The 12,582-nt window shown below is 40.9% G+C and overlaps 1 protein-coding gene across 5 annotated transcripts in view; it reads right to left on the bottom strand.

Annotated features, from left to right (window-relative positions):
• Nucleotides 1-12,582, bottom strand: part of LOC136702837 (centrosomal protein of 128 kDa-like) — a 107,196-nt gene that overhangs the window by 11,822 nt on the left and 82,792 nt on the right. The gene's annotated exons all lie outside the window — the stretch shown is intronic.

A 12,582-nucleotide genomic window follows, 5' to 3' on the forward strand; every position in this document is an offset into this window, starting at 1 on the left:
TTAAACGGCCTTGGCCCATGTGAAGTGTGTCCACCTGTGCTTTGTGACGGTGGAGGGGCTCAGCAGCACCCGCTGGTCAGAAACTGCGATAGAAGTCAGAAAGAGTGATAGAAGTCTCCAAACACGAGCAGCTACAAAAAACCCACTAGAAATAGAAGCTTGATTTGTCGCTAGTCGTTTTTAACAAAGAAAATGTCGCTAAGAGGATTAAGATAGTCTGGTTCAACTCAGAACAGAATGAAAATGTAATGCTCCCTCGGAAAGGATCGCTGATTCACTCATTTGGCTGTCAATCAAAAAGGGATTCGGCCTCAGACAGATCATCCAATCATCGTGCAGAAGCTGAGCGTTCGGGCCAGCTGAGGCCAGCCCACTGCCCCATAGACCCCCAGAGACGCTGAGCGTCCGATGGGCGGGACAAAGCCCAGCATTTATCCAATGGCTCGTCTCGTTTCCCTGCACTTCGCTGCATCTCCATTGAACTCTGTTTAAATCACTGTGAATCTGCGCGAATGATTGAGAGGAAAGCCACGTCTTTACCAGTGATAAGAAGCTGATTCTGAACAAAAGTTAATCGCGTTGTAGTGCATATTTATTCAATGACATGTACACACAACAGTATATATTTGATCACTTATTTTTTGACATTTTAGGGGAAGCTGAGCTTCCCTTTCAGTCTTAGAGCAATTGCCACTATATATATATATATATATTGTTACGCTGCGCTGTGTTTTTTTTTTCTTTCTCTCTCTCTCTCTCTGTAAATTTCCAGGTTCTACAGTCTGTTCCAGTCCGTGTGTTAGTTCACCCGTCTAGAGTTCATTCCAGATTCCTGTTCATGTATTTGTTCATCGTCCAGTCCACCGTCTTCTCTACGTCATCTCGGTGGGAATCATAAATACGTCTTTGTGTACGCTGCTAGTGAGCCGTGTTTTGTGCTCTGTGATTTGCTTTGTGTATATTGAATTCTGTATGTTTGCCTGGTTTTGATTTTGTGAAATTCTACTCTGACTACGAGTTTGTTTTTGCCCCTTTTGGTTACTGACTTTAGATCTGTTTTTTGTAAATATTCTAAACACTACATATATATTTCACCAGAGTAGGGTTGGCTGCCGTTTGTTTTGGGAGTGGGTTTTTGTGTGTGGTTTTGTATATACATTGGGATTAAGGTAAGGTATTGTCTTTTGTTTCCTTTTGTTTTAATTTAGGTAAGTTAGAGTTGTCTGTGGGTCAGTTAGGAGGGGTGTTTGTTTGTTATTTTTGTCGGCATGAGGCCATCCTGAAGTTCACTGGTGTTTGTGTCATTGTAAATATCACCTATACAATATATATTCTATTCATTATACATTCTGTATTTCCGTTTGTGTCCTTTTGGTCCACCTTCACATCTCTGTTACAGTTATTCCATTTCCCATACACTAATCCCAACATAAACCTCATTCTGTTACAGCTCAACCCTAGACTGGGTCGTAACAAATGTGTGTGTATGTGTGTGTGTGTATATATATATATATATATATATATATATATATATAATATAATTTTTTTTTAAATGTATATGTTTATGACAACAGCACATCAATTTTTTTTTACCCATTTATTTATAGAAATTTTGATTATTACAAAAATACAAAAGTAGAAACCAAACATGTCTTCCATTGAAAAAATAAGAATATATCCTACACAGTAATTTGAACCAGATCAGATGAAAAATAACAAATAACAACCCCTCCCCCCAAATTCCCTTAGAAACGTGCCTGTAGTTAAGCAATTGATCTCCTAACCAATCTTCCCACACAAAACAATATACATACTAACATACAGATATATGCACATATGCTTCCAAATAACGAATATGTAATGACAAAAATCCAATATGTGGATTGAGTATACACAATAGATACAAATAAAATATTATCAAAATGAAAACAATATGCACACATCCACAGGACATACACTCCCACACAAAATAACAATGTTAGGTAATAGTAATAATAATGAATAAATGCAAATACTGGCAATCTTGGAAATATAAAAATATGCATAAATGTTAGTAAATGAGAGATGCGTTCCAATGATTGCGTGATAAAAAAATGGGGAAACAAAAACAAAAACAAAAATGAAAAATAAATTAATAAAAATAATAAAAAATAAATAAAGGTAAAAAAAAACAACCAAGGAAAAACAAAATAATAATAAATAAATAATAATCAAAATTATTAAATAAGGCAATTAACCTCTCTTGTCTTACTCTGGTGCTATATTGCACCCCTCAACATAATTAATGACAGGTAGCCAAGTTTTTTTAAATTGCTGTAGGGAACCTAATCTGTAAGAATGGAGCCTTTCTAATCTAATGTTGTTTAGGATCTCCTGGAGCCAACGGTTATGAGTAGGAGGGGAAGGGAGCCTCCACTTTAGGAGAACTTCCCGCCTAGCAAGCAAAGTGCCAAAAGCAACCACCCGTTGTTTCTCTGATGGAGTGTGAGGGTCGAGAGGGATCCCAAACAAAGCTGTAATAGGGTTGGGATCTAACGAAAGCTTAAGTGCAAGGCTAAGTGATCTAAAAACCTCCAACCAGAAAGGAGTCAACCTATGGCAAGACCAAAACATATGACCATGATCAGCTGGTGATTGTCCGCATCTGGCACAGGCATCAGACCTACCCGGAAACATTCTCGACAATCTAGCATTAGTAAGATGAAGCCTATGTAGCACTTTAAACTGTATTAGACTATGTCTAGCACAAATAGAGGACGTATGTACCCTGCCTAGAATGAGAGCCCACTGCAGATCAGAGATAGATATTGCCAGATCACGCTCCCAGGTGAGTTTGAGGTTATTAGTAGGGTCCATATCTGAAGAACAGACAATGGTGTAAATGGTAGAAATTAACTTACCCTGAGATGGGTTAAGAGCCAGTACTTTATCTATTTTTGTTTCGGGTGGACGGTTGGGGAAGTTAGTCGGGATACGAAGTGCCTAATTTGAAAAAAACGAAATAGGTGAGTGCTGGGTAGATCAAACTTCTCCCTCAATGCTGTAAAGGACAAAAAAACTCCATCAGCATATAAATCGGCCACAGTCGTAATATCTTTCTCTGCCCATACACAAAAAACAAAGTCAGTCATAGAAGGGAGAAATTGAGGATTATGAAGAATAGGAGTGTAAACTGCATTACTGCGTAGGCCATAGCACTTCCTAAACTGAAACCAAATCTTAATGGAGTCTCGGACAACTGGGTTAGCTAGCTGGAAACCATTTAGCAGAGACAGGGAGCTGGGAACAAATTATGGAGCTAAGAGAATATTGGGATGAGGACAGCTCTAGCTTTGTCCACAGTGGACAGTCCTTATTGGAGGAAGTGTCCTTATTCCAGTAAATTAATTTGTGAATATTACAAGCCCAGTAATAATGACGGAAATTAGGTAAAGCCAGACCCCCATCAGACTTCCGAAGCTGAAGCGATGCCCTTTTTAAACGCGCAGGTTTATTACACCAAATGAAGGGGGTTAATGCACTATCAAGTTTATTAAAGAATGCTTTGTTAATTAGAATATGAATATGTTGAAATAAGTATAAAAATTTAGGTAGCACATTCATTTTAATTAGATTAATACGGCCAATAAGTGATAATGGTAATGCTGACCATCTATCCAGATCAGATAGGGTTTTATCAAGCAGATGGATAAAATTTTCTCCCAATAAATCCTTAAATGACTATGTAAATGTAATGCCCAAATATCTGAATTTCCCATGAGCAACTCTGAAAGGGAAGGAGGATAAAGGATGCGACTGGGCGACTGAATTGACCAAGAAGATTTCACTTTTCTAAAGATTCACTTTATAACCAGAGATATTGCTGAATTGCTGAAAAATGTCCAATATCGAGGAGAGAGAAGAACAAGGATTAGAAACGTATAGGAGAAGATCATCTGCGTTGAAACGTGAAATTCCTTCAAAGTCCTGATGTTCACGCAACCAAATGGCCAAGGGTTCCAAAGCCAAATTGAACAGCAAGGGTGAGAGAGGGCATCCCTGTCACATGCCACGCCGGAGAGGGAAGGAAGGTGAGATGATACCATTTGTGAGAACCGAAGCAGATGGAGCTGCATATAGGAGATGGATCCAAGAGATAAATCTAGGGCAGAAGCCAAACTTTCCCAAAATAAAAAACAAATAGTTCCATTCAACTCTATCAAAGGCCTTTTCAGCATCGAGAGAGATGATAACCTCCGAAGAATCTGAAGGATGAGAATATAAAATATTAGCTAGCCTTCTAGTATTAAAGAATGAATGTCTACCCTGCATAAAACCAGTTTGGTCCTGAGCTATCAAATCTGGTAGAACCCGTTGTAGCCGAAGGGCAAGAACCTTAGCCAGAATCTTAAAGTCCACATTTAGAAGCGATATTGGTCTGTAACTCTCGCAGAGGGTGGGATCTTTGTCCTTTTTGAGTAGAAGTGAAATATTGGCATTAAACATGGACGTAGGTAGAAGACCACTACAACATGAGTCGTTATAGACTCTGGCCAAAACTGGAGCAAGAAAAGAAGAAAATTCTTTATAAAATTCTGTTGTAAAACCATCAGGGCCAGGAGATTTACCAGAGTTCAAGGACTTTATAGCTTGTTGTATTTCACAAACAGTAATGGGGGAGCCCATTTCGTTAAGCTGGGGTGGCAACACCTGAGGGAATGGCAATGAATCAAAGATGGAAAGATCCTTCTGAGTAAAAGGTCGAAACTCTGAGGTATAAAGGTTAGAGTAATATTCTGCAAATATTTTATTGACTAACTCGGGGTCAGTAACCACATCACTGGAGGGGGATCTCATTCTAGGAATTAATCTGGAAGCCCCATAGGATCGAGCCTGGCGGGCGAGAAATTTCCCAGCTTTATCGCCCTGTTCACAGGAGAGTAGTCTAGCCTGTCTTAACTGTATTTCTACTTTATGCGTCATTAAGACCTCATATTCTGAATGAAGTTGAAGACGGCGTTTATAAAGCAAAGGAGACATCTTTTGCATAGTCAACCTTGACTTTTTGCAGCTCCTCCAGAATTTCAGACAATCTCATCCTCTCAGTCCTCCTTAAATATGAAACAAATGAAATTATTTGAACACGAATGTATGCTTTGAAAGCCTCCCAGAGAGAATGGGTGTTCACTTCCGGGGAGTCGTTGCATGCAAAGTAAAATTCTATTTTGGAGATAATAAACTTTTTGAAGTCGTTATCTGATAACATGTGTGAGCTGAATGTCCAGTGCCTTTGGCCGGGTCTATTAATGGGAAAACTCAAGTCAATGTATGTGGGAGCATGGTCAGATATTATAATCGGGTGATAGGAGGATGAGAAGACATGTGAAATCAATTTATTATCCAACAGAAAGAAATCAATCCTGGAATACGTGTGGTGAACAGTCGAAAAGAATGAAAAGGCCCTGTCTAAGGGGTGATTGATTCTCCAGGGATCCGAGAGGCCTAGCTCAGATGCATATTTTAAAACTCGTTTTGAGGAGTTGGATAGGGCTGTCTGCCTGAGGGAGGATCTATCTAATAATGTGTCCTGTACCAGATTAAAATCGCCCCCCATAACAATATGATGTGTATCTAAGTTGGGTAGGCTCAAAAAGAATTTATCAAAAAAATTTGTGTCATCCCAATTAGGTGCATAAACACAGGCCGATGTTACCGGGAGGCCCTGCAACGTACCAGACACCACTACAAAACGGCCATCAGGGTCCAATATGGTATTAGTTGGCTCAAAATGAGTGTCCTTGTGGATAATTATAGCAGCCCCTCGTGCTCGAATTGGATATCTCGAATGATATATATGGCCCATCCAGGGTCTTTTAATACGTCGGATTTCTGTCGATTTAAGATGAGTTTCTTGTAAAAAGATTATATCGGCTTCTAGCTGCCGTAATTGGGAGAACACCTTACCTGATTTAACCGCGTTGTTTAAACCATTGACATTTCATGAGATCAAGCGCAAGCTGCTAGTTCTGCTAGTCATAAACTGGCTCTAAAGAGAAAGGTCCACTGCAAGACATTAATATCCATCGAACAGTCAAGAGAGGACAAAAGAAAAACAAAAGGAAAAAAATAAAGAAATAAATAAAAACAGAAAAAAGGAAGAACACATAAACCAACACAACACATTGTACACATACTACACACAGCTCCCTCCCCCAGTATGGTCTACTAGGCTAAAAGCCAAGGCCCTGAACACTAACACACCCACCACTCAGCCTCCGGTACACATATTCAACCCCAACTGTGCCAGAAGGCATCTTCACAAACCCCCTTAATAGAAATAGATTAATAGATCAACCAAACATGAACAAGAACTCAAAGCTAAACAATACTGGAGCAAATGAACTCAACCAATAAGCATACTGTAAAAAGTGGAGCCTGAAGCAATTATAGCGGGCTCCTCAGCAAACTGGAAAGCCACGAACCCTTTTACCCCAGACAGCTTCATCCATCACGCTGTGAGCTGTCAGTTTGTGCAGAATTTAGAAAGTTCTCTGCTTCAGCGACCGAGTTTTTGTCTCTTCTTGCCGCCGCCTGGTGATGAGATAAAGAGCCTGGCGGGAAACCGCAAAGCCGGTCTGTGACCCGCCTCGTACAGCCGCCGTAACACATCTCTGTATCTGGATCGCTGCTCGAGAACCTCCGGGGTGTAATCTTCATAAATCGCGATGGAATGACCTCGGTACTGCAAGTTACCTCTTCTGGAGCGGGCTTCCCGAATAATGTTCTCTTTGACTTGGTAATAGTGCAGCCTGATGATAACAGCCCTCGGTCGGTCACCCTGCTGTGGTCTGCTAGTCAAGGATCGATGCGCACGGTCAATTTCTGGTGGTGAAGAGATTGTATCACCAAACACCTCCGACAAAAGGTCTGAGAAAAAGACAGTGGGACGTGAACCCTCCAGAGATTCCGGCACTCCGATAATGCGGATATTATTGCGTCTGCTACGGGACTCCAAATGTATAACTTTAGCTTGTAGTTTAGCTTTAGCCTCTTTTAGCTCCGTACATACCGCCTCTAGTGTCTGGATTCGTTCCTCCACCGTATTAGCGTTAGTTTCCAAAGAAGAAATTTTTTGTCCGTGATCAGATACTGTACGTTGTAGTTGATCCAGCTTGTTTTCCAGGGTAGCGAGAGCAAGTCTGTGGTCCACACAAATAGCACTGCGGTGCTCCTCCAGTAACTGAGTTAACAGAGCAACACTGACTTGTTCATCCGGAGCGTCATGTACTTCAGGAGCAGTTTCTTTTTTGTTCTGCCTTGTTTTGGAAGCCATTATCAGAGAGGGTATGCTATCAGTATAAGTAGATAAACATTAAAGTAATACCAATAACAAAAACGCTGAGGTTTGTGGAGACTAAAATGTAGAAAAAATAGGTAATGTACCGGAGCGCGAGAGTAATGCACCTACTCGCTATCCGCCATCTTGTCTCAGATCGCACATCAATTTTTAATAGAATAATTTACTTGAGAATGAAATGCAATTTTGACTGTGTCCCCTATGGCCATTTACTCAAGAAATAAAATACAAAAACCCAAAATAAAATAGAAAACTCCCAAAAAATTAAATATAGTTCTGTTTCCCCCAAAAATGAGTTTGTGTAGTGTTCAAAGTCTTTGTTGCAACCGTCACTACCCGGGTAGTGTTTTAGAGTGCATCTTATCTGTAATCCAGTGGACAATATTTAGATTAAGGTTCTCCTGGGAATGGGTGTTCCGGCTGGCCCTTCGCATCACCGTGGGCTGGGCTCACCATCACAGAACAATGATCACTATATAAAAAAACCAATCTACACAACAATGTAGAAAGTAAATATCCATGTCCACGTCTAGTTTTTACAAGACTTCATCTAGTCTTGTTACTCTCAAAAGAGCATCAATGTTTTATCCAATACTCAGGATAACTGCATAACAGTAAACATATTTCTTTTATAACTTTAGTGCAGCTTAGACAGCTTAAATTTATGATGAACATACAGTACACATACAAAATAAAATACAATGGTTTAACATGTATATAATATAAACCAAGAACGCAATATTAACTAAAATGGCTTTTAAAGAGCTTTAACCATGAAATAAAAAGGTTTACATTTTTAGAACTGCATTAACAACAGTGCTAACAGCCCGTGTTGTTTCAGCACTATGCTAATTTCAACTGCATAAGCAGATGCTATCTATGCTATCAGAGGCTAGCATTAGCATACCTAAAATATTGATTTCTGTAATTAGCAATTATACAGCATGCACCAAAGCGTGGCAAATATTACACAACATTCATATAAACTCCAGATTGGTTATGTATTGAAAGTGTCTGGCAGTAGTATCAAGATAAAATTACATTTTATCAGCATTAGCCGTTAGCTTTGGGCTAATGAGACTCACCGGGACTTGCTTGAGACTCACCGGGACTTCCTTGTGTAATTTCCTCATCTACTTGCACTCCCGTGGTCCAGACTCGTTTATCAACTTCCGCTTTTTTATCACTTTTATTTATTTTTCATTAGCTTTTTATTTCGTGTCAGCTTCAGGTAACTGTTGGTTGATTCTGGCATTATCAAAGTCAGAGTGTAGAGTTTGCTGTGGCGTGCTCACAAACATGCATCACCAAGGTGCACTCTACTGGAACAAACAAGTATTGCAACTTAAATAACAAACAGGCTTAGTAGCCCAATACTTCATATGGGTTACACCCTCCCCCCTTAACTCTGCATGAGTCCATTCATGTTTTAATTGATGACTAATGTCATAATCAGCATCATCAACAGCAGCAAGTGCTTTGTTGAAACTGTCCAGAAAACTCTGGGCAAAGGAGATTAAGGGTTTACCCAACTGAATGTAATGAAATTGGTCAGGGAGTTGGCGTGACGTTTCTAACCTTCGAGTAGCGTTGCTCAGGTCTGGAACTGTTTCACCTCCTTTTCTTTTCTTAGGAGTGTCAGAGGTAAGAACATTGGTTAAATCAGCATCCTTTTGAATTTCCTCATTTGCGGGGGTTTCGTGTGTTATTTCCGTTAGGTTCGTACCCTCATTTGTCATTTCCAGTAGGTTTCCATTTCCGGTGTTCATGTAAGGTAGGTTTACAATTTCATTTGTCATAGCCAGTAGGTTTCCGCTATTTTGATTTTGCTCAACTGTCAGTTCACAGGGCAGGGATGTCAGAACAGAGTTTGCAGGTAAGTCAGAGACTTACAGGTGATGGTTGTGGGAGTTCACATACTTGAGTGTGCCTTTACTCGTGGGTGACAGGTAAGTGAATTGTCCAACAAGGTAATTCATCATCTGTTTCAGAATTTTCCTCATGGGTTTTAGGTGGATTACGCCTGTTTTTTTGTCGACGAGGTTTAGGTTCAAGTTGTGCAATTTCTTCTTCTTCACATAGGTTACCACAAGGAAGTAAGTGGTCTCTATGTAGGGTTCTAGTGGGGCCGTCTCCATTGATAGGCTCTACAGTGTACACAGATAGGTCTGAAACTTTGGTGAGAACCTTATATACTGTTTGTTCCCACTTATCTGCAAGCTTGTGTTTATTACACAGACGAAGGTTCCTGACTAGGACCTGATCACTTGTTTCCAAGGTTGATTCTCTCACTATTTTGTCAAAGCGACGCTTGTTTCAATCAGCAACCTTTTGTGAATTCTTGGTGGCTACTTCATAGCTTTCCGCAAGGCGTGCTTTTAGGTTTTTGACGTACTGAGAGTGAGGTTTTGAAGAACCATCTTTAACAGGCAAATGGAATGAGATGTCAATTGGGAGCCGGGGCTGGCGCCAAAACATCAACTCATATGGACTGTACCCAGTCACCTCATTCTTAGTGCAGTTATAGGCGTGTGTTAGCGGTTTTACATAATCATACCAGTGACTTTTTTCCTTGTGTTTTTAGAGTTCCAAGCATGGAAAGAAGGGTTCGGTTGAACCTTTCAACTGGATTTCCTCTTGGATGATAGGGACTTGTGTGGATTTTTGTAACGTCAACTAGGGTACAGAGTTCTTTAATTAGCTGAGACTCAAAATCTCTGCCTTGATCACTCAGCAGGCCCTCAGGAAACCCATAGTGCACAAAAAACTGCTCCCATAAGCTCTTTGTGACTGTGGTAGCCTTCTGATCTGTTATGATCAGTTATGACCAAGATGTCTTTGGTGTTATGATTATCTGGCTCTAAGGACAAATAGTCCATGCACACAAGTTCCATGGGGCGGGTGGTTTGAATGTTTATAAGAGGAGCACTTTTCTCAGGGGGTGTCTTCCTTCGGACACATTGACCGCAGGATTTTTTTCCACATCCAGGACCATCCTAGGCCAATAAAACCTGGATCTGACAAGGTCTAGTGTTCTTTCGAGACCCATGTGCCCCATATCATCAGAGAGACGTGAGGATGGTAGGTCGTAAAGAAGTAGGGACAACAAACTGATAATTAATGTCACCTTCGCGCTGACAGGCTCTGTAGAGCAGACCATTTCTCAAAGTAAGCCGTTTCCATTCTTTAAGCATAAGCTTAAGGTAGAGGGAGTCAGAGTGAGAGTCAACAGTGGGAGTTTCCCCAGCTTGTATTAGACTAATGACAGTTTTGATAATTGGGTCAAATTGTTGGAGTTATTGGAGTATGGTGGTACAGCCTAGCATTTCTTCACTTGCGTAAAGATCAGGGTTAGTTCTCAACTTGGTCTAACAGATGGCAGTGACACAAAACACTGTGTTAGCTGGAAGAACTTCCTGATTAGGTGATGTTGCCAGATGATGAGAGGTAAACTGTTTCAACCTCTCTCTCTCCTCTAGAGATGCATAGTCATCACTCAGGGTGTCATGAGGGCGTCTGGAAAGACCATCAGCATCTTGGATGCTCTTCCCAGCATGGTACTTAATACTGAAATTGAATGTTGAAAAAGCAGCTAGCCAACGGTAACTGGCTGCATCTAGCTTTGCTGACTTCAAAACATATGTTAACGGATTGTTATCTGTTATGGCTGGGAATGTTGTACCGTAAAGGTAGTCTTGAAACTTCTCCACCACTGACCATTTTAAAACTAAGAATTCTAGCTTATGTACGGGGTATCACTTTTCACTGGACCAGAGCCCTTGACTAGTGTAGGCAATAACTCACACTTCACCATCTTATTCCTGGTAAAGGGCTGCCCCTAAACCATTAGTGCTTGCGTCAGTGTGGAGAACATACAGTAACTTTGGATTAGTAAATCCAAGTACTGGTTCAGTAGTGAGTTTTCCAATGATTTGCTCAAAGGCTTGCAGGAATTTGGGGGTCCACCAGTTTGTCAAGGGCTCTTTGGGGTTGTAGTACCCTTCAGGGCAGGGATTAGACTTCCTGCTTTTCCTTGACAATCTTGGCGTAATCTTGGACAAACCTAAGGTAGTATCCGGCAAAGCCTAAAAACGATTTCAGCTCCTTGAGTGTCTGAGGTCTTGGCCAAGTACGAAGAGCTGCAACCTTTTCTGGGTCAGTTTGGACACCATTGCTTGAAACTACATGTCCTAAATATCTTACAGAAGTTTGAAAGAAGCGACACTTGGAAGGAGAAACTTTCAAGCCATTCTCTCTTAGCTGGAGGACGTGTACAAGCCTGGACTCATGTTCTTCCAGTGAACTGAAAAACACTATGATGTCATCAAAAAGACAAGCACTTCCTTGAGGTGCCAATTTCCCATACACTTTTCCAGTAAGCGTTGGAAAATACTAGGGGCATTGGTAATGCCCTGGGGCATGCAATTAAACTCATAAAACCCCAATGGACAGACAAAAGCAGTTTTTGGCTTGTCACGTTCTTCCATCTCAATCTGGTAATAGCCTGATTTTAGGTCAATGACTGAAAACCATTTAGAAACAGAGAGAGCGGAAAAAGCTTCCTCAAGATTGGGAAGTGCATACGCATCATGTATTGTCAAGGTGTTGAGTTTGTGATAGTCAATGCATAGCCGGACTTCCCTGTACTTTTTGCGAACCACTACTATTGGAGAGGAGTATGGTGATTCTGATTCATGAATTACTGCGTCCAGCAGTGTTTGCAGATGTCTTCTCACAGCCTCATAGTCACTTAGGTGAATTGGGCGAGATCGTTGCTTGAAGGGTCATTGTAAGTTTATGTGATATCTGACTTTGGTTGCATACCCAAAATCTAAGTCATGACGGGCAAACACATCTGCATACTCATTCAGTTTGTTTGTCACTCTCTCTTTCCATCCTTTTGAAAGAGGAGACTCTCCAAAGTCAAAGGTTAAATTGCATCTGGTGGAAGACTGGGTAGGTTGGACAGTGGCAGCACAACACTGGATGGAATCTGATTCGCTACCTGGAACAGGTAAGTGGTCATAAATATGTTCAGGAGTGTGGAGTTCTGCAATTATGCAATTGTTGGGAAGTGTTATGTCGTGCTTGGTCTCATTCCTAACTCAGACAGGTAACCTCTGAGGATGCTGCTTAGGTAAGCTTACAAGACAGCACTCCAGAAAGATTTCACCAGGCAGGGTGGATGTCGATGGCTGCTGGATAACTGCACATTCACTAGTGCTGTTGGCTTTGATATATCCATC

This window comes from Hoplias malabaricus, chromosome 7 (genome assembly GCF_029633855.1).
Source record: "Hoplias malabaricus isolate fHopMal1 chromosome 7, fHopMal1.hap1, whole genome shotgun sequence".
Lineage (NCBI taxonomy): Eukaryota > Metazoa > Chordata > Actinopteri > Characiformes > Erythrinidae > Hoplias > Hoplias malabaricus.